Here is a 19,676-nt window from a genome sequence, read left to right as displayed (position 1 = left end):
AGTAGTCTAGTAAGAGGAAATAAATACTGATAATTACTTGTGATTTTATTTGTATTCAGTTTATAACATTGTATATTTTAAAAGGTACCTAATTCTTCCTAAGCCCTAAAGCTCAAATCATGAAGCCCCATATCTTGTTTATGAATCTAATAATTCTTGTTAAAATAAATTCACTTTCACCTTGATAATGCCTAATTAATTTGTCAGACTAAATTCCCCTAGATATTTAATAGCATTTATGATAAAGTTTAATTAAAAACTATAGTCCCAGATTAATCTGATTTTCTCAGGCCTTTGAAACACCTAACAGTGCAGGTTTGTAAGTCGATATATCTACATTCTTCGGAGCGTGTAAGCAACCCTTGTAAATCTAATAAAGCAAACCTGAAAATTCAGTAACTCATATTCTCTTGACTAAACGTGCTTTCCAGCATGTTTAAAAAAAGTAAGCAAAGCATTCTCTAAGCTCCACTATAATTTCAAATACACTACTATATGTACCTAAGCCCCCCCAAATTAATTGTCAGCTATTCACTTTTATCACTTATTTCCATACCTTATGGAAGTAGCACTATTTATGGAGATAGCAACTTATTAAAAACCAGTCGGTGGTGAGGAAGCAGAATTACCATCTTGACTAGACTGAGGCCACTTGCTTTAAAATTCAGGGCCATGATGGACTCAGGAATCCCTGAAATGAGCGATGGACAGGTGTGTGGAGGAGAGACTGTTCCATGACGGACTGCCATCTGTCCTGAGAGCTGGCCCTGGGCCAGTCTCGTAGGGCGTTAGAACAGAACCATAAATGTGATTAGTTCCTTCACATGGGCAGAGAGAGAGAGTGATACCTTTTTATATCTATATTTATTTGATTTATCCTGACTGCAAGCACCAGGTTTCTGGATAAGACACAGACTATTTACTTATGTAACAATCTTAGCGCTGGCTCCCCATGCCTCATTTTCATTTGGGGGCAGTATGGGGAGGGCATATAGCCCGTTCTGTGTAAAGAGCAGGGGCTCTTCAGGTGAGGACCTGAGAATTATGGACCTTGGAGCTTGCGCAGGGACTGCAGCAGGGAGACAGCTTTCCTCCCCTGCTGGGCAGGGAGAGAAACCTTTGCCCTGGAACGTAAACAAAAGCTCTCTGAAAAGAGAAGAGGAAGGCTACTAGGTTGTTACAATATAAACAAACTGTTCTAGGAAAGAGAAATTTATCAGTCTCTCCTGAGTGTTCACTATCTTTAATTTCTAAGGCTTGCTTTCTCCTCACTCACCTTTAACCCAGGTTTCCAGTAATGGTTGCTCAGAAACCCTGACCATACAGAAATATGGAAATACTTCTCCCAACAGGGAGCTCCTGCCCTTCTTTCTTTAGAGCTGTCAGGCAGCCTCAGCCAGGTGGGGAGGCAGCCCCAGCTCAACGTTGCAGACAGTGAAGCCACATCGTGGTTTAGCGAATAGAAATAAGTGAGTCTTCTATGAAAACAGCAACAGCCGCCAAACAAAACTTTATTACATTAAGACAAAATAGCATTTCTTTTTCAATCATCATTTCATGATCATCATGATAAAGATAATTATAACTCTAAGTGATCTAACAAGTTGGAATTATTTTTAAAACATTTTAATACTATTTTTAAAAGCTTTTCCCTGGCTGGCGTAGCTCAGTGGATTGAGCTCAGGCTGCGAACCAAAGTGTCGCAGGTTCGATTCCCAGTCAGGGCACATGCCTGGGTTGCAGGCCACGGCCCCCAGCAACCACACATTGATGTTTCTCTTTCTCTCTCTCTTTCTCCCTCCCTTTCCTCTCTACAAATAAATAAATAATTTTTTTTTAAAAAGCTTTAAACAATAATTGAGATATTTTTAAATTTTAATTTTTCTATTATATATTCATGCAATTAATATTTAAAATAAACTATGTTTAGGAAGTTTAACATTGATTTTTCTTAACTAAAGGAAAATATTCAATTATACCTTTAAAATCCAGTAGCTTATATTTCCATGTTCCTTCTCATACTTTGAGAATTGTGGCACTGAACAATTTGTTGTTCTGTTTTTAAAAGACTTGACTGATTGTTAGCAGTGTGTAATGATCATCTCTTTAAATTTGGTAATGACATTCGTTATTACTGTTTTTACTATGCATTAAATTTTAGCTTAGACTTAATAGATCACTAATTAAGTGGATGGAATAGTTCTTCTTGTAAGTGTATTTGTTAATGACATTAGAGGAAACATTTTGGTGCCATAGGTTAATAAGTTTTGTGAAAATTAATTCTGTAAAATTGAATATGGGATTGATTTCCTGTTTTCTTTGCCGACTAGCATGGAATCCTCTTAAATTCTCTCTTTTTTTTATCTCTGCTATTAACTTTTCTTGGGTTAAAATAATTAATTGTGCGGGTTATACGTCAAAGGAAGATCTGCAGCTCATGGGCAATAGAATAGATACTACTGAAGCCCAATTCACTCTGGCTGAATTAATAATTTTTTAATAATGTAGCATATGATTACTTAAGCTATTAATGTGTGTTTGGCAACACAATCTTTCCAGAGCCACTGAACTAAAGCAGTGATCCTTAAATTTTTAGCTTACATTAGAATCACCTCGATGTCTTATGTAGCTTCCCCATAGCAAATACATTTGGCCAATATTTATGTGTGTAATGTATAGTATGAACTGGCAAAATACATGTGTAAGATGTTGGAATCATCAGCATAAAATTATGAAAAGCATATGCTAATTAAAATGTAAAATTATATGTGTTAGGGAGTATTTACTTTCTAAGCTGTAGTAATGGTTTTATACAAATTTAGTAGTAGTTGGTTTATTTTTCTATTGACATGTGTGTTTTTATTCGAAAACCATGCACCTGTTACTGCTGTTAAACTCTGATGAATCTTAAGGAATATATTCCATCTCTTCCATTTTGATTGACTTGGTACCCATAAGAATATGTGGAAATGATGGATGTTGATTTGAATTGATGAACTCTGATTGCTTTGTCAATGACTATTTCCTAACTGGCTTCATTCTTTCATATCCTTTTCTGTACACTGTTGGAAGCTGTCATGTGTCTTTTGAATTGTATGGATATAATCTATTAATTTTCTTTATTCTCTGCTATTCTTCTGCGGGAAAAGTATAACAGCAAATAGATTGGTGTTTCCAAATATGTACTAAGACAATTTGTAAATTGTATCAGTATCAACTTTCTTTTTTTTTCATTTTAGTGTTAACCTTATAAAAATGTGCTGTCCTTTGCTTGTACCACATCAGATACAACATGGTGAAAAGAATTGAACATTAATAATAATGAGAAAAGTTGGCAAAAACAGTGAATATCAAAATAAATAATCCTTGCATTGTGTGTACATTTCATCTATGTTTTCTTCATACTTCAGTGTAAAGTTTCTCTAGTCAGCCAATTAGTAGAAACATTTACGGAAGAAGCAATTGAGAATGACTATCAACTGGCAGGAACTTGAATCAGAGCAGTGATAAAGGGGAGGGGCGGGGAACAGTCCTGCCTTTTCATCAGGGGAAGTTATGTGCTCAGAATTAGGATGACCATAGGTAGAAGGAATAAGGATAGATGGGAGGAAACATTTCTCAGAATGAGGTTTGTCAGACTTTGCAATGGTGAGGCTGTAAAAAATGGACCTCTGGGATCATCTAAATTCAGCAAAGGTCTGCCACGATAACTTTGCTCTGGTGGCAACATGTCAGAGCTTACCAAGTTCTGTGCTCTGGCACGCTGTGGTTTCTCAGGTGGTTACGGACATGGTGGCACAGTGATCCCTTCGGTCTCAGCGATGCGTGTGCAGGCCTGGGACCGCTGACCTCAACAGCTCCCTCCTCCCTTCCTTCCTCAGTGGGCCCTGCCAGTTACCTCAAAATTGCCTCAATTATCACCATTTTATGTCTGATGTCTCTTTTAAAAAGTAGAGAAAATGACTCTTTGAGGATCATTTTCCTGGAGTCAAGCCAGCCTCCTTGCTGTCCTCCACCCTGCTAATTCATTTTTCATTCTAGGCTTCCATGTTTGGCATGCCCTCCTCTTTCTAAACTATTATGCAGAGTATTTCTTAAATAAGACACAAGAAATAAGCCATAATGCAAAAAGATTCTTAACTGAATAATATTAAACTTACAACATCAGAGAAAAACACTAACAACAAAGTGAACAGAGTTTCCATAGGCTGGGAAAAATCCATGAAAAAAACACTCCAATAAAAAATATAAAACACTCCAATAAAAAATGGAGAAGGGAAAGTAAGAGACAATTCACAGAGTAGGAAAATTAGAAGGTCAAAAAGCATCTGAAAAGTGATTACATTTATGGAACAAATTCAAACAGTGACATTCAAGTTCATGGTGTAAGACTGGCAAAGTTACCTCAAAAGTAGTTGAGACATGAAGAAATGGAAACCTATATTGGTGCAGATTGGAGAGCATTTGACAGAACTTGGTAGATCTGAAGAGGTAGACATAGCAGTGTGATTTTCACACCTATACAAAAGGATGTTCATTTAGCAAAATGATAAAAACTACCTAACTGTTCTTTAAGCATAGAAATGGGTTAACAGAATGCTCTACAACACTTAAAATGAATGAAATGGATTCAAGTGTATTAACATATGAAACTACCGAAACAATGAAAACAAGACAAATGGAAAATTGTACATACTACATGGTGCTATTTAGGCAAAATTTGGAACCTCCCAAAGTGTACTTCTAGCAAAGTGAAACACACGCTGTACAACACAGCCACGCATGGGAGTGGGAATGGGAGCACATCAACTTTGGGATAGCAATTCATCTCTGGGGAGTCAGGGAGCCCAAGAGATCGGATTAGCTGAAGCTGTAACATTTTGTTTCATTTCTTTTTCTGAAAAGGAATCTTTTAAAAAGTGTGAAAAAGTTAGTATCTATTTAACTTCCTTGTTGGATATCATACTGGTATGTTATATTCTCTAATTGTGCTTTAAAATGTTTCATAACTGAAACTAATTTCTTTTTCATGAATGAGAGTCTAACCATGAAGTGTAATCTTAGTTGATTATGTGTGTATGTGCATGAGGTAGGCCCCCCAAAAATGGAATTATTTTCTGGACAGCAGGCCCCTTGTAGTACAAGCTTCCCCCACTAAGTGAGTATTCTAGGAACCCATTTTTATCAGTGTACCAGCTGGCGTTATTGTGAGAGGTTGCATTTGGCTTCAGTTAGTTTTTTGAAGGCTCTTTCAATGCATTTGCCATTTCATGATGGGTGATTTATGAGTGCGTCTGCCTACACCATGCTGAGTGTTCAGTTTTTGACCAAAAATGGCATGACCCCCATGCCCCGCCCTCTCTATTCACCTGATCTCACCCCTAGAGACTTTTCCTTTGTTTTCCCTAATGAAAGTCCTCAAAAGGAAAAGTTTTGCTGATAGAGAAGAGGTGAAACAAAAAACAGCAGAAGCACTAAAAGACATCAAAATTGATGAATTCCAAAACTGTTTTTAGCAGTGGAAAAAACATCTCCATAGATGTATCACCTCAAATGGCAAGTACTTTGAAGGTGACTGAAGTTTAAACATGTAAGAATAAATACATAATTTTTTATAAATAAATTCCGGGGTTTTTTCAGTCTGCCTCATGTCTATGAGACTTTATGATTACCTCTATTTGAGCAGTATTTTTAAATTTCTCCCTCAAATTATACATCCTTAACTTTAAGGGATCAGGATGCAATTTCTATAGTAACTCTCATATCTAGGTGATAAATAGTTATTAACTGATGACACAATGTTGATTCAATAAATTGGAAATCCTCATGTTAAACAGACTAGTATTTGCAAACTTGTCAGATTGCAAAGAAGAAAATGAGTTTCTGGGCAATAAAATTTCATTTTTTAAAAAATACAGTTTATTGATTATGTTATTACAGTTGTCCCATTTCCCCCTTCACTCCCCTCCACCCTGCACACCCTGTCCTACCCACATTCCCCGCTTCAGTTCATGTCCCTGTGTCATACTTGTAAGTTCTTTAGCTTCTATATCTCCCATACTATTCTTAACTTCCCCCCTGTCTATTTTCTACCTACCATCTAATGCTACTTATTCTCTGTACCTTTTCTGCCTCTCTCCTCCCCCTACTCCCCTGTTGATAACCCTCCATGTGATCTCTGTTTCTGTGGTTCTGTTCCTGTTCTAGTTGCTTGCTTAGTTTGTTTTTGTTTTTGTTTTAGGTGTGGTTGTTAATAATTGTGAGTTTAATGTCATTTTGCTGTACATGTTTTTTATCTTTTTCTTAGATAAGTCCCTTTAACATTTCATATAATAAGGGATTGGTGATGATGAACTCCTTTAACTTGACCTTATCTGAGAATCATTTTATCTGCTCTTCCATTCTAAATGAAAGCTTTGCTGGATAAAGCAATCTTGGATGTAGGTTCTTGCCTTTCATGACTTGGAATACTTCTTTTTAGCCCCTTCTTCCCTGAAAAGTCTCTTTTGAGAAATCAGCTGACAGTCTGATGGGAACTCCTTTGTAGGTAACTGTCCCCTTATCTCTTGCTGCTTCTATGATTCTCCCCTTCATTTTAATCTTGGGTAATGTAATTATGATGTGCCTTAGTGTGTTCCTCCTTGGGTCCAACTTCTTTGGGACTCTGTGAGCTTCCTGGACTTCCTGGAATTCTACTTCCTTTGCCAGATTGGGGAAGTTCTCCTTTATTATTTGTTCAAATACGTTTTTAATCTGTTGCTCTACCTCTTCCCCTTCTGGTACCCCTATAATTCAGATGTTGGAATGTTTAAAGATGTCCTGGAGGTCCCTAAGCCTCTTCTCATTTTTTTGAACTCTTGTTTCTTCATTCTTTTCTGACTGGATGTTCCTTTCTTCCTTCTGGTCCACTCCATTGATTTGAGTCCCAGTTTCCTTCCCATCACTATTGGTTCCCTGTGCATTTTCCTTTATTTCAATTAGCATAACCTTCATTTCTTTCATCTAATTTGTGACCAAATTCAACCAATTCTTTGAGGTTCTTGATTACCAGTGCTTTGAACTGTGCATGTGAAAGGTTGACTATCTCTTCATCACTTAGTTGTATTTTTTTCTGCAGCTTTAATCTGTTCTCTCATTTGGGCCATTTTTTTTATCTTGATGTGCCCATTATGTAGTGAGGGCCAGAGCCTTAGATGTTCCCCTGAGCAGGCAACCCAGTAGCTGGGTTGTGACGCTGCATGTGGGGGCAGGGGCCAAGGGGAAACAATGGCACTTACTCTGCTCTCTGCTGGATTTCAATCCCTTCCACCACTTCCCCCAAGCAAACTGGGCCCTTCTGATGCTGAGTCCCAGGTGGGTGGGCTTGTGTACATTCTAGAACCCTGTGGATCTCTCCAACAAACTCTCCCGTGAGGCTGGGAGTCTCTCCCAAAACCTCAACCCCCACAGGTGTTTTCTATTGGAGTTTTGAGGCTTTATTTCCCTGCCCTGGGACCCTGGGCTCCAAGGTCTGTCTCAATCCCCAGTTTCGCCTGGTTTATCTGTGCATGAATGTGGGTCTGCCCATCTGCCAGCCACCTTGTGCGCCGCACTCCGATCCACAATCCACTGCCTCGCTGGGTCCACCCACTGCTGTCTAGAGTGCCCGCCAGGGTCCACCAGCCACTGCTTCACCAAGACCCCTCTCCGTCCGGCCACCCAACTCGGCCCACCTACTGGTTTGGATGAGTGTGTCTACTTTCACTCCTTGGTTGTCGAACTTCCATACAGGTCAATTTTCTGTCAGTGCTGGTTGTTTTTTTGTTTCTAAATTTTTGTTGTCCTTATTTTGTTTGTGCAAAGAGGCACAGTGTGTCTACCATGCCTCCATCATGGCCAGAAGTCTAAAATTTCATTTTAACTTTCCTGTTTGTGCTATCTGCTTCTTTCTCAACCTCCCTCAACTGCTTTCTTCTTCTGTCTCCCACAACATTCTTTCAAATCCATCAAAATTAAGGAAAGCAATGTTTCATTACAAATAAATGTGTTATTGCAGCTTTAAGAACCCCTTGTTCCACTTTGCAGTTTAAAAACAAAGCTCTTGAGATGAGCCCATAGAAAACCTATAAATGTTGGTTCTGACTCAGAGGCATGTTGGATCCTAGATCAGGTGTCTTTGCCAGATGCAGGAAGTTGTGGAAAATAACCCCAAATTAAACATCTCATTATCTAATGTAGAAGCTAAACAACTTTAGGGACTAGGTAGGATAAATAATTTTTGTGAAAAATGACTACAGTAGGGGGAAGGTGTGTGCATAGAAGTAACATCCTGCTAATAACATTCAAATATTCCATTTCAATCCATCAATGTTCTGAGATCTATTTTATTTTTAATAATTAATAAAATTATGTTATGGAAAGCAGGTTGGAACTTTTGGGAGATTAAGCATGCTTGAGCATTTTACAATATCTGTGGACCCTATCCCCAGAAAAACTCATAGGGACACAAAAATACACATTTTCATGTCACTTCAGGGAGGTGGAAGCTCATCTCTGGACAACCTTATGGTTCTGTGCACTCCTGGTTAGCATATGTGTCCTAAACAGTTTCTACATTGCTACAGTAGCTACCTGCTGAGAAACAACCTGAAATTATTATTTGTTATCACTAGATAAGAATTTACGAGATTTAAATAAATTGTTGATGATTCACTGAAAAAGATTTGATGACATGGTCATTCTTTTCAGACTGGAAAGAAGTTCCTACAAACAAAATTTCACAAACAATTCTGCAACATTTAAATAAAGAAGAGGAAACAGAGATTCTTTCAACTACATTTCTGGCCTGTAAAACTTCATTTCTGTTTACTATTAAGACAATTTGCAAAGACAGAAACACAGTGCATTGAATTCTTTTAGGCTCATTGCCTGATTTTTCTTAACAATATTGAATTTGAATGATGCCAACATAAAGGAAAATAACTGGTTATTAAAATCACAATACCACTCTTTTTTGTTGTTGAGATCCTAATTAATGCAATTTTATCCCTTACTCCTATACTGAAAACAAACCGCCCTTCTCAGGTCAGACTTCCTCGTCAGTACCCTCTTTTGCTCTTTGTTTTCTGGAGAGCATCTCACTTACCCTTTTGCTCCTCCCAGCTGCCCTCTCTGCAAAGGAGTCCCCCGGACTCTTTTTTTCCCTGTATGGCTTTCTGTTTTCTCGAATGAGAAAATGCCCATCTTTGGCTTCCTGGCCACTTGTTCTTACTCAACCTGGTCGATGGAACATTCATTTCTCCTGATTTGTTCCTTCTTATCAGCTCACAGTTTCCTTGACTAGGGGGTGAGTGGTGCATATGTATAATCTTGGGTTTACACAGGTAGTATGCACCATTGAAAAGCCCAGATCTTCTTATGATACTACAGTACATACAGCAATGTTGAAGTCCTAGCGGGCAAGGGATTAAACACAGGGAGATCTATGGACCCTATGGCTAGTATCGGTAAGTAAAGGAAATGTATGTGAAAGAAAACACGTCAGGGCAGAAGGAAACCTGGTGCTGTGATGGGTGTAAAAAACTTGAACTTCTGTCTACCACTTTCTTTTGTCTTTTGAAAATCATCAGCAAAATATATTACCTTGTAGCTTCCCTTAAAAGTTGTCACCTGTCAATGATGATGATGCTGATAATGATAATTAACATTTATGGAGCATGTGTACTTTAAGTGCTTTGTGAGCAGGTTCTCATTTAATCTTCATAATAATTCTATGAGATAAATAATTTTATAAAATGACCGTTTTACCTGTTCTGCATGGTGGAAGAACTCAAACACCCTGACCACAGCATTCATGCTGTTCATCACTAAGCTGTATTATCTACCTCGTGGGAAATGGAATCCAATAGTTCTGCTTTCCTTTCCCATTCTCTAGGCACTGTGACTTCTTAGGAACTCTCATCCAGTCTCATGGATTAGAGTCCCATCTGTATTTTGGCATTCCCAAGGTCACTTCTCCAGCCTAGATCCAACTCCTGCATTGGCAATTCTAATTTGATTTCTAATAGACATTTCAAATTGGTTCCTTCTCTCAAACCAGCTTCTTCTGCAGATTTCCTTACCAGAAAAAAGGGCAACTCTATCCATCTAGTTGTTTAAGCCAAAAATTTTAGACTCATTCTTGACTAAGCCTATCTTTTACACCTAAAAACAATGCTTTCAATTGGCCACTTTCCCGGCTGTGTTTCTGCTCCACTGTCCCAGCAACTACATTGTCTCTTGCTTGAATGATGATAATGGCCCCCTAACCCATCTCTCTGCTATCAATGTTACCCAAATACGGTATACAAAAGCCAAAGGAAGTCTTTTAAAAAGGTCGTATCACCCCTACTTAAAAACCCTTTGAAAACATAATTCAGGGACTTCCCATCTCTTCTAGGCCTGGACCCTGTTACCATCTCTTACCTCTCTCCTGACTCACTCCACACAGCAACATCAGCTTCCTTTCCCTGCGAGCCTGCTCCGACCCTGGAGCCTTAGCATTTCCTGTTCCTCCTATCATGAGACATCTTTCTCCAAATATTTTCATAGCTAACCTTTATGCTGCCTTCACAACTTGGCTCAAATGCCAGGTTTTCCCTAACACATTCAAACAGCAAAATGCTCTCCTCAAACTCTGGGACTTCTCATTCCCCTTAACTTGCTTTATTTCTCTCCATAGCACAAAGTGCCATCTTTTTTTCACTATGGAAGAACTTGTATCTCCCCAATTAAAATGTAAGTTCCATGATGGCTGGGATTCTGTTTGTCTCACTGCCATATCCCCATCACTGAGAACCATGCCTGACATAATATGTGTTGAATGAATGAATGAATTTACACTTTCAATAACTGTGTATGAGGGCCCATGTCTGTGTATTTACAAAAAGTAATTCACTATAGAAAGTCATTCTCTATATAAAAGTGATGAAGTCAGATAAATATATGAAATTACTTTTTAAAAATTTTTGACCAAATAGCTAATTGGGTATACACACAAAGCAGTCTCAATTAATGTAATTACTTAGTGTGAAGCAATTGAAGCACACTATATTTTTCAGAATTTAGCAGTGTTCCTAATAGTCACTGGCAATTTCACCTGCTGCCATGCAGATACCTGCTCAGGTCTCTCATTATCCCAGCATCCCAGCAGCAGAACAGAGGTTGCAAATGCCTGGCGTCTGTTTGATATACTGGTCTGTAGAGAAGTTTCTCACTATTTCAGTTTCTCTTGGTGTCTTCTCTCTTGTGTAATAAAAGAGAGGTCTAATTAAGAATATTAAGGGGAATAGAGAAGACCAAGCATAAATGATATACAATCCCTAGTTCTCAGAAATAGTTTTTTCCATCACCACTCTTTGGCACGTGGCAGTCAGAATTTTTTCTTTGTGTGTTTTAAGGTTCCCAATCTTCACAGTTGTGAAGAAGGGTAAAGAGTGTTAAATGAAGAGTAGAAAGAAATGAACAACTGCAAAGTTAGGCTATTTGGAAAAATATATTAGTGTGATAGTAATAAGAGATCATATTCTTAATATTCATTTTAGAAACTTGAGTAATTCTTTTTTAAAAAAATGACTCCTGCCCTGGCTGGTGTAGCTCAGTGCATTGAGCGCGGGCTGCAAACCAAGGCATCGAGGGTTCGATTCCCAGTCAGGGCACATGCCTGGGTTGCAGGCCACGGCCCCCAGCAACCACACATTGATGTTTCTCTCTTTCTCTTTCTCCCTCCCTTCCCTCTCTAAAAATACATAGATGAGAATCTTTAAAAAAAAATGACTCCTCATCATATACAAAGCCTTGTGCTATCCACTTCCTGCCTCATGGAATCAACAATCTAACAGGAGAGACAGAACAGTAGGTTATGTCAATAATTGATTAAATTAAGTCACATTAAGACATGCAGGAGTAAACATTGGTTTCACCAGTAAATTACATTGTGACAGTTGTATAATATGCAATATGAAATATAATAATATGAAAAGGGCTTCGTATTATGAACTCTATCTGTAACTTAAAGTTGACAAGTTGATAAATAGATGTTCAAATAGAATACATGTAAAAAGTGTTACTAAATTACTCCCAAGAAAAAGAATAGATCTATACAATATCAAACAAAGAAAAATGTGAAGAGTGTACACAGGGCACTGCTGGAAAAGAACATCATTATTATACACGTGACTTCCTCAGAGAGGCCTTTCCTGGCCAACTTCCCAAAGCAGTTTCCTTCACCATTCCACTATTCTTTATCACTGTACTCTATCTCAGCCCAGACACTAATCACAGTATCTATCCAACTATCGATCATTTTACTATCAATTTATTTTGCTTTGTTTATTTGTTGATTAAGTGTCTCTGTGTGAGAGTATACACTTCTCAAAGGTAGAAACATTGACTACCTTGCTTTCTTTGTATTTTCACCATGAAGAACAGGGCTTGGCATATAGTTGGTTTTTAATAAATATTTTTTCAATAGATGACTCATAATAAAAGCATAAAGCAAGCTATATCACATTCCTACTGTGTGTATATATTTTGCTGAATGTGTGTCAAACATTAAGTGTACAGTGACTTTGAGTTAAGTTTTGAAATGTTTATTGTTATTCTATTACAGTTGTCCCAATTTTCCTCCTCTGCCCTCCTCTGCCCCCACTCCCACAGTAAATCTGCACACCATTATCCATTCCAAGGGTCATTCATACTTGTTCTTTGGCTAGACCCTTCCCCTTGTTTCACCATCATCCCCTCCTTCCACCACTCTGGCTGCTGTCTGTCTGTTCTGTGTTGTCATGTCCCTGTTCTATTTTGCTTGTTAGTTTATTTCATTCATCAGATTCCTCTTATAAGTGAGATCATATGACATTTTTCTTTCATCAACTGGCTTATTTCACTTAGCATAATATTCTCCAGTTCCATCCATGCTGTTGCAAAAGATAGGAGTTCCTTTTTTCCTTCTGCTGCATAGTATTCCATTGTGTAAATGTACCACAGTTTTTGATCCACTCATCTACTGATGAGCACTTAGGCTATTTCCAGTACTTGACTCTTGTAAATAGTGCTGCTATGAACATAGGGGTGCACAAGGTCTTTTGGATTGGTGATTTGGGATTCTTATAGTATATTCTCAGCAATGGAATCACTGGGTCAAAAGGCAATTCCATCTTTAATTTTTTGAGGAAATTCTATACTGTTTTCCACAGTGGCTGCACCAGTCTGCATTCCCACCAACAGTGCACTAGGGTTCCCCTTTCTCCACATCCTCTCCAGTACCTGTTATTTGTTGATTTGTTAATGATGGCCATTCTGACCAGTGTGAAGTGGTATCTCACTGTGGTTGTAACTGCCCCCCTTTGATGGCTACTGATGCTGAGCATCATTTCATTTGTCTGTGGGTCATCTGTATGTTTTCCTTGGAGAAATGTCTATTTAGGTCCTTTGCTTATTTTTTGATTGGATTGTTTGTCTTCCTGGTATTGAGTCATAGGAGTTCTATATATATCTTGGAGATTAAACTCTTTTTCAATGTATCATAGGCAAATATGTTCTCCCATATGGTTAGTTCCCCTTTCATTTTAATGATGATTTCTTTAGTCATACAGAAGTTTTTTAATTTGATATAGTCCTGTTTGTTTATATTTTCCTTTATTTCTTTTGCCCTAGCAGATATATTGGCAAAAATATTGCTATGTGGAATATCTGAAAATTTACTGCCTATGTTTTCTGATAAGATTTTTATGATATCATGACTTATATTTAAGTCACTTGTTCATTTTGAGTTTACTCTGGTGTACAGTGTAAGTTGGTGGTCTAGTTTCATTTTTTTTTTTTGCATTCCAGTTCTCCCAACACCATTCATTGAAGAGACTATTTTTATACTATTGTAAGCTCATGCCCCCTTTGTCAAATAATAATTGTCCCTAGAGACATGGGTTTATTTTTGGGCTCTCTATTCTTTTCCATTGATCTATGTGTCTATTCTTATGCTGATACCAGGCTGTTTTGATTACAGTGGTCTTGTAGTATAGTTTTATATCAGGTATTGTGATCTCTCTAACTTTATTTTTCTTTCTCAAGATTGCTGAGGCTATTCAGGGTCTTTTTGGTTTCATATAAATTTTTGGAGTATTTGTTGCCATCTTTGCCTTTAATTTTTTCTTTTAAAACATAGTGAACAAAAAGAAATCATAAGAATCTATTCAAGTAAGTGCCTGTCTCCAGCTCTTCAATGGTCCTACAAGTCAATCAATACTTTTAATAAAATCATTTAGTGGAAGTAACAATTTGTGTTTTAGATAGTGCATAAAACAAATCTCCCTTTTAAAAGATTTATGTACAGTTTTGAAAACAACTTTTACATGTATAAAATTAACATGTTTTTGTTGTAAATCTGCTTGAAGCTTATGTTTGATCAACATACCTCAATATAAATAGGGACTCTCAATCTCAACCCAGTAGGAGGAATGAGTCATACTCTGTTTTGCTTCTTCTTATATAGTGCATACATTCTGGATGTGAAATGTACAATTGGAAAAATGTAATACAGGACAAAGGATGTACTGAAAATGCTTGAATAATGCTCAATGATATTAGATCCTTACTCTGGTGTTCATATTAAACAAGGTTTTTCTACTGGAGAAAATGGCAAGGCTTAGGAGGATGAGCCCTTACAGGTGTGACCCTGATAAAGCATTGTCAGCTGCATTCGGCCACAGCCACACTGCGTCAGAGAGCCCAGGATGTGAAAGAAGTGCCAGACACACATGGTTCAGGGGTATTATGGCTTTGCCTCCATAAGTTAAGGGAAGGTGCAGGGCTGAAGAGATTACTGCCATTTGACAAAAAAATACCAGCCTTTCTTCTCTGAGTGCGCCCAGTGCATCAGATACAGCTTCTAAACTCAACGTGGCTTATTTATTTATAAAGAATTCATTCTTTCCAGAAGTATTTATGTAAAGATTCTTTTATACAGGCAGGTTTTATAGGTTATGTTTAAAGAAACAGACATGCAGTTGCATTACAAATAAGATTATATTCTTGGAAGCTTCCAGGAGCATGCCTATTATGTTAATTTGTTTATACAAATAAAATAAAGCTGCATTATTTCTTAGCATCATAGACAATCATGTTCCAGAACAATTGTACCATGTTGTGCCTGTTTTTCTGAAATCAAAGCTTTGTGTTTTAGAAGAGAACTTCTAGACATGTAGAAATGTTCACAGTAGCTTGTTCATGATAGAAAAAGAAAAATGATAGCAACTCCAATATTTGTGGAACAAATAAATATGTTATGATTTATTCAAATAGTTGGATACTCTGAAATAATGACAATGAATGAAGCACAGCTCATGCATAAATTGTGAAAAAAGTCACAGAAAACAATATATTTTAAAAATCATAATATGGATAAAGTACAAAAATAGACAAAACTAAGCAAACTGTTACCTAGAAATACATAAACATCTGTTAACAGTATCCAAAAAAGCAAGAGAATGATTACCACATATTTAGGGTAGCGGATCCCTGGGAAGATAAAAGGGGGATTAAATCAGCAAGAGCAAAGGCAAGCCTTCTCTGACCCCAGATATGTGACCTATTTCTCAAGTTCAGTGATAGACACAGGATGACCATTTCATCAGCATCCTTTAAACGGTACCTATATATTACATTTCTAGGAATGTAAAAAAGAGAAAATAAAGCAAAGGGGAATTCTTTAGCAAAAGCGATGTGAAACATGAAAAAATTAACTTGCCACTATTTGAGCACTTCAACCATAACAGAGGTGGTTTTAGTTACTGCTTGTCTTTACGGTTTACCACATGTGAGCAGTTACAAACCAGTGAGAAGAGTCTTTGGAACCCATTGTGTTTCATAGGTGTGGTTTCTTACATCATTTGTCAGACCATCTTCTTTGTTTGTTTTTTTAGCAAGCTAGCCTATGAAAAGAAATAGTAGGGTGTAAATTCCTCTGACTGCAGCAAAGTGTAAGTTTTCAGAGTGTTCATTCCATTTATTAAACTAATATGTGACTGTCGATGTTTACAGATTATTTAAATCATAGACTTGCATGATTTTTTTCAGCATAAGAAAATGATGAACAGATAGATCTAGCCTGTATCTTCAGTTCTATAATTTGGGTGTGAGAAACAATGTACTATTTCTTCAAAATTATTCAGCATGTCGTTTGAATATATTGAGTCATCGTCTCTAAATTATTCTGAATTAAAACGTTTAATTTTGATATGTTGTATTCGCCTTTAAAGGGAGTTATTCTTTCACTTCCTTTTGCAGGAATTTCTATAACCTTAATATGCATTGCCATTTCACTCATCAAAAGGATTCTCTGTGAAAAAAGCCCCAGAAATGAGCTGAGGAATCAGTGGGTGATTTTAAACACTATGTCTAGCATGGTAGTTTACACATGTTTTGTTCTCAATAAATATTGGTGGAGCTGAATGGAATTTATGGCGTTTCCTTTAGAATCTATTTTTTGAATGAACCAAGAAAAATTTCAAAAATGCATGGAAAGCTTGAGTCTGATTTTGTACAAAGGTTTCCATTGATTTTTCTAAATCCCAGGACCTTAATATTACAAAATTAAAAAAAAACTAATAGTCACTAATAACTAAATTGTCAAAAATAGAGAAGTAAAACAGGAATCTAAATCCCCTCAGAGGTGCTGATGTTGAAAGAATCTGGACTTTAGTTGCAGATCTTTGGTTTTCTCGATTCTTGATCTTGGGCAAGGTATCTTTTTGTTATCTTTGGTTTTCACATTTCATTAGTGCCAAGAATGAAGAGAGGTGATTTTCACACTGCCTCTGAAGCCAAGCATCCTGCACATCATTAGCCTGCTGTTGTGACAAATGAATTTAGAGTTAAAAGCGACAACATAAGTTTACAGTCCTTGCTCCTTCATTTATTAGCTATTTGTTCTGGAGTGAATGTTTTAGCTTCTATGAAAAATGATGTTAAATACTGTGAGAACGAGGTGAAACATATAAAGTGATTTTTAAACTATTACAATTCTGGATTGATATGGGCTGAATGTTTTTATTTATAGAATCTAAATTACATGTCTCACCCACCTGTGGTCCAGATCACCACCAACACTCACAGATGACTTCTCATAAACACTGAATTTGAGATGACCTGCGGGGGGGATAGCCTTTTACGCAAAACAACATTCAAGAGTTGACCTCATTGCCTTAACAGCTATACAGCTCTCAAAATGCTTAATTTTTATGAGTTTCTAAAGCTTTGCTGTTTAACATTCCTCCTTTGTCTGTTTTTTTTTGTTGTTGTTGTTGTCTTGTGTATAAACTCTTTAAATCTTAATAGATTTAGTCAGAGTTCTCAATGATACTTTACTCTCACATTTTAGCTTGCTTGAGCACACCCAAAGGGGTGCTTGCCCTGAAATTAGATAACAAGAAATATTGACAACGATTTAGCCAATCAGATACAGAGAATTGTATATCAGCTGGATTTCCTCCATTTCAAATTTCTTCTTCTAGCATGCTCCAAATGAAGAAGATGCTTCTGCTTAGTACAATTCAAATGATCTATGAATATCTGGTTAGTTTTAGATTAATTGTAGCTTAATTCTTAAATCTCAAACTGTGAGATATACATAGTTCTGTTAAAAAATATCTAGGATCCTGAAGAATTCCTACCCCTTGCCTGATACCTCAATGCACTGATTTCTGAAACATACCTTGCTTTAAAGCCCGGATATCTTATCCTTGGTGTCTTTGTCTCTTTTTTTCTTATGAAAACTCACCAACCCACTGCACCATATCTATTACATTCTACCTCAGAGATTTGTCTCCATGTCCAATGGACTAACCCTACCCCCTTTAACACAGCCAAGGGCAGCACCATATGTGAGTGACGGGGGAGTAGCCCCGGGCAAGCACAGCCTGCGGGAGAGCAGTTTGTCAGCGGGCTCTGGCCTTGCCTCCCTCTCAGCCTCCATCTTCTGCCAATGGCCTCTGCCCTCTAGCACTTTGGCCTCTTTTTTGCCTCATTCTCCAAACAAATGGACTTTATTTTCCTTTCTTGGTCTTTGTACTTGCTGTTCTTCTGCTTGGCTACTTCGTTTTTTGACTATAACTTCCACATTAGTCAGGGATCTCCAGAGAAACAGAATAAACACACACAGATTTATTTATACAATATGCATGCGCGTGTAAATCACTGTGTGTGTGCAGATAAGAGATCATGATAGGGCATAAGCTCACAGTTACAGAGGATGAGAAGTCCCAGAAGTCCCACAGGATGCAGCTGGACCGCTGGCTGGAGACCCAGGAGAGCCGACGGTGTCAATTCCAGTCCAAAAGCCAGCACACTGGAGGTCCAAGAACAGTCAATGCTCAGTTTGAATTCTTTTTTTCTCTTTCAGAAAGTGTTTTTTAATTTTTTAAATCATATTTTATTGATTATGGTATCACAGTTGTCGGTCTGAATTCAAAGGCAGTAGACCGATGGCCCCGCTGCAACTGGCGGAAGGGGTTCCCAGCCTTCTTGTTCCCGCAGGTCTTCTTGTTCCCGAAGGTCTGCGTCTGACTGCATGAGGCCCACCCGCTGAAGGAGGACAGTCTGCTTTCTCCGTCTACTGCCTCTGACATTACTTTTCTTCTTTTGGGGGGAGGGCTGAGAGTACCATTTATATTCGACTTTTTAAATTGAGGTGTAATTGACATATAACCTCATATTTAGGTATACAGCATACTGATTTGATATAGGTATGTATTGCAAAATGATCACTGCAGGAAGTTTAGTTAACACCTGCAGCCACACATGGTTACATTTTTTCCCTTGTGATGAGAACTTTTAAAATCTACTCCCTAAGTAACTTTCAAATATGCAATATAGTGTTGTTAACAGCAGTCACCAAGCTGTGCATTGCATCCCCAGGACCTATTTATCTTGTAACTAGAAGTTACAGTAAACTAACTGAAGTGTTACTCTCATCCAGAAACAGCCCACATGGGTCCCCTCTGTCCTAGTCAAGTTGACACATAAATTGAAACCATCACAACTCTTCAGCCCAAATGCCTCTGTGAAACCCTGCCTGCCTTTCTAGTTCTAGTCTGATACCATCCATCACCTTCCCTTGAGTTACTTACAGCATTTTCCTGCTTTGTATTCTTTGGAGCTATTATTACTCAACATTATTCTGTTTTAAAATACATTACATCGATGCGGAAAATGCTAATGACACAATGCTAAATATAGAAAGCAAGGTACAAAACTACATAAATGTTAATCATTTTATTTACTTACAGAAGCAGAGAGAAATTGTTGGAAAGGAAATATATCAAAATGAGTGTTTTATCTTTATTGTAGTGTTCTGGAAAACTTTAAAAAATGTTAATGTGTTTTTGTACATTACCTATATGATAGTAAATTATTATTATTAACAGAAAAAGGCAAAGTTATTTTTTAAACGTTTGCTTTATGTGTCATTTGTGTTCCTACAATGACCTTTTCATACCTGTATTCATGTAGAGCACTATTTGGCAAACTCACAAGGAGAGGTTAGCTCATTAGTTAAAATGAGCTATGGAAAACGAGACTATGGAAAACAAAGCACTGGTTTAGATAACTTTTTTAAAAGATTTTATTTATTTATTTTTAGAGAGGGGAGGGAGGGAGAAAAA

This window comes from Phyllostomus discolor, chromosome 2, assembly GCF_004126475.2.
Source record: "Phyllostomus discolor isolate MPI-MPIP mPhyDis1 chromosome 2, mPhyDis1.pri.v3, whole genome shotgun sequence".
NCBI classification, from domain to species: domain Eukaryota; kingdom Metazoa; phylum Chordata; class Mammalia; order Chiroptera; family Phyllostomidae; genus Phyllostomus; species Phyllostomus discolor.
The sequence above is the reverse complement of the archived record's forward strand: the minus strand, read 5'-3'. Positions refer to the sequence as shown.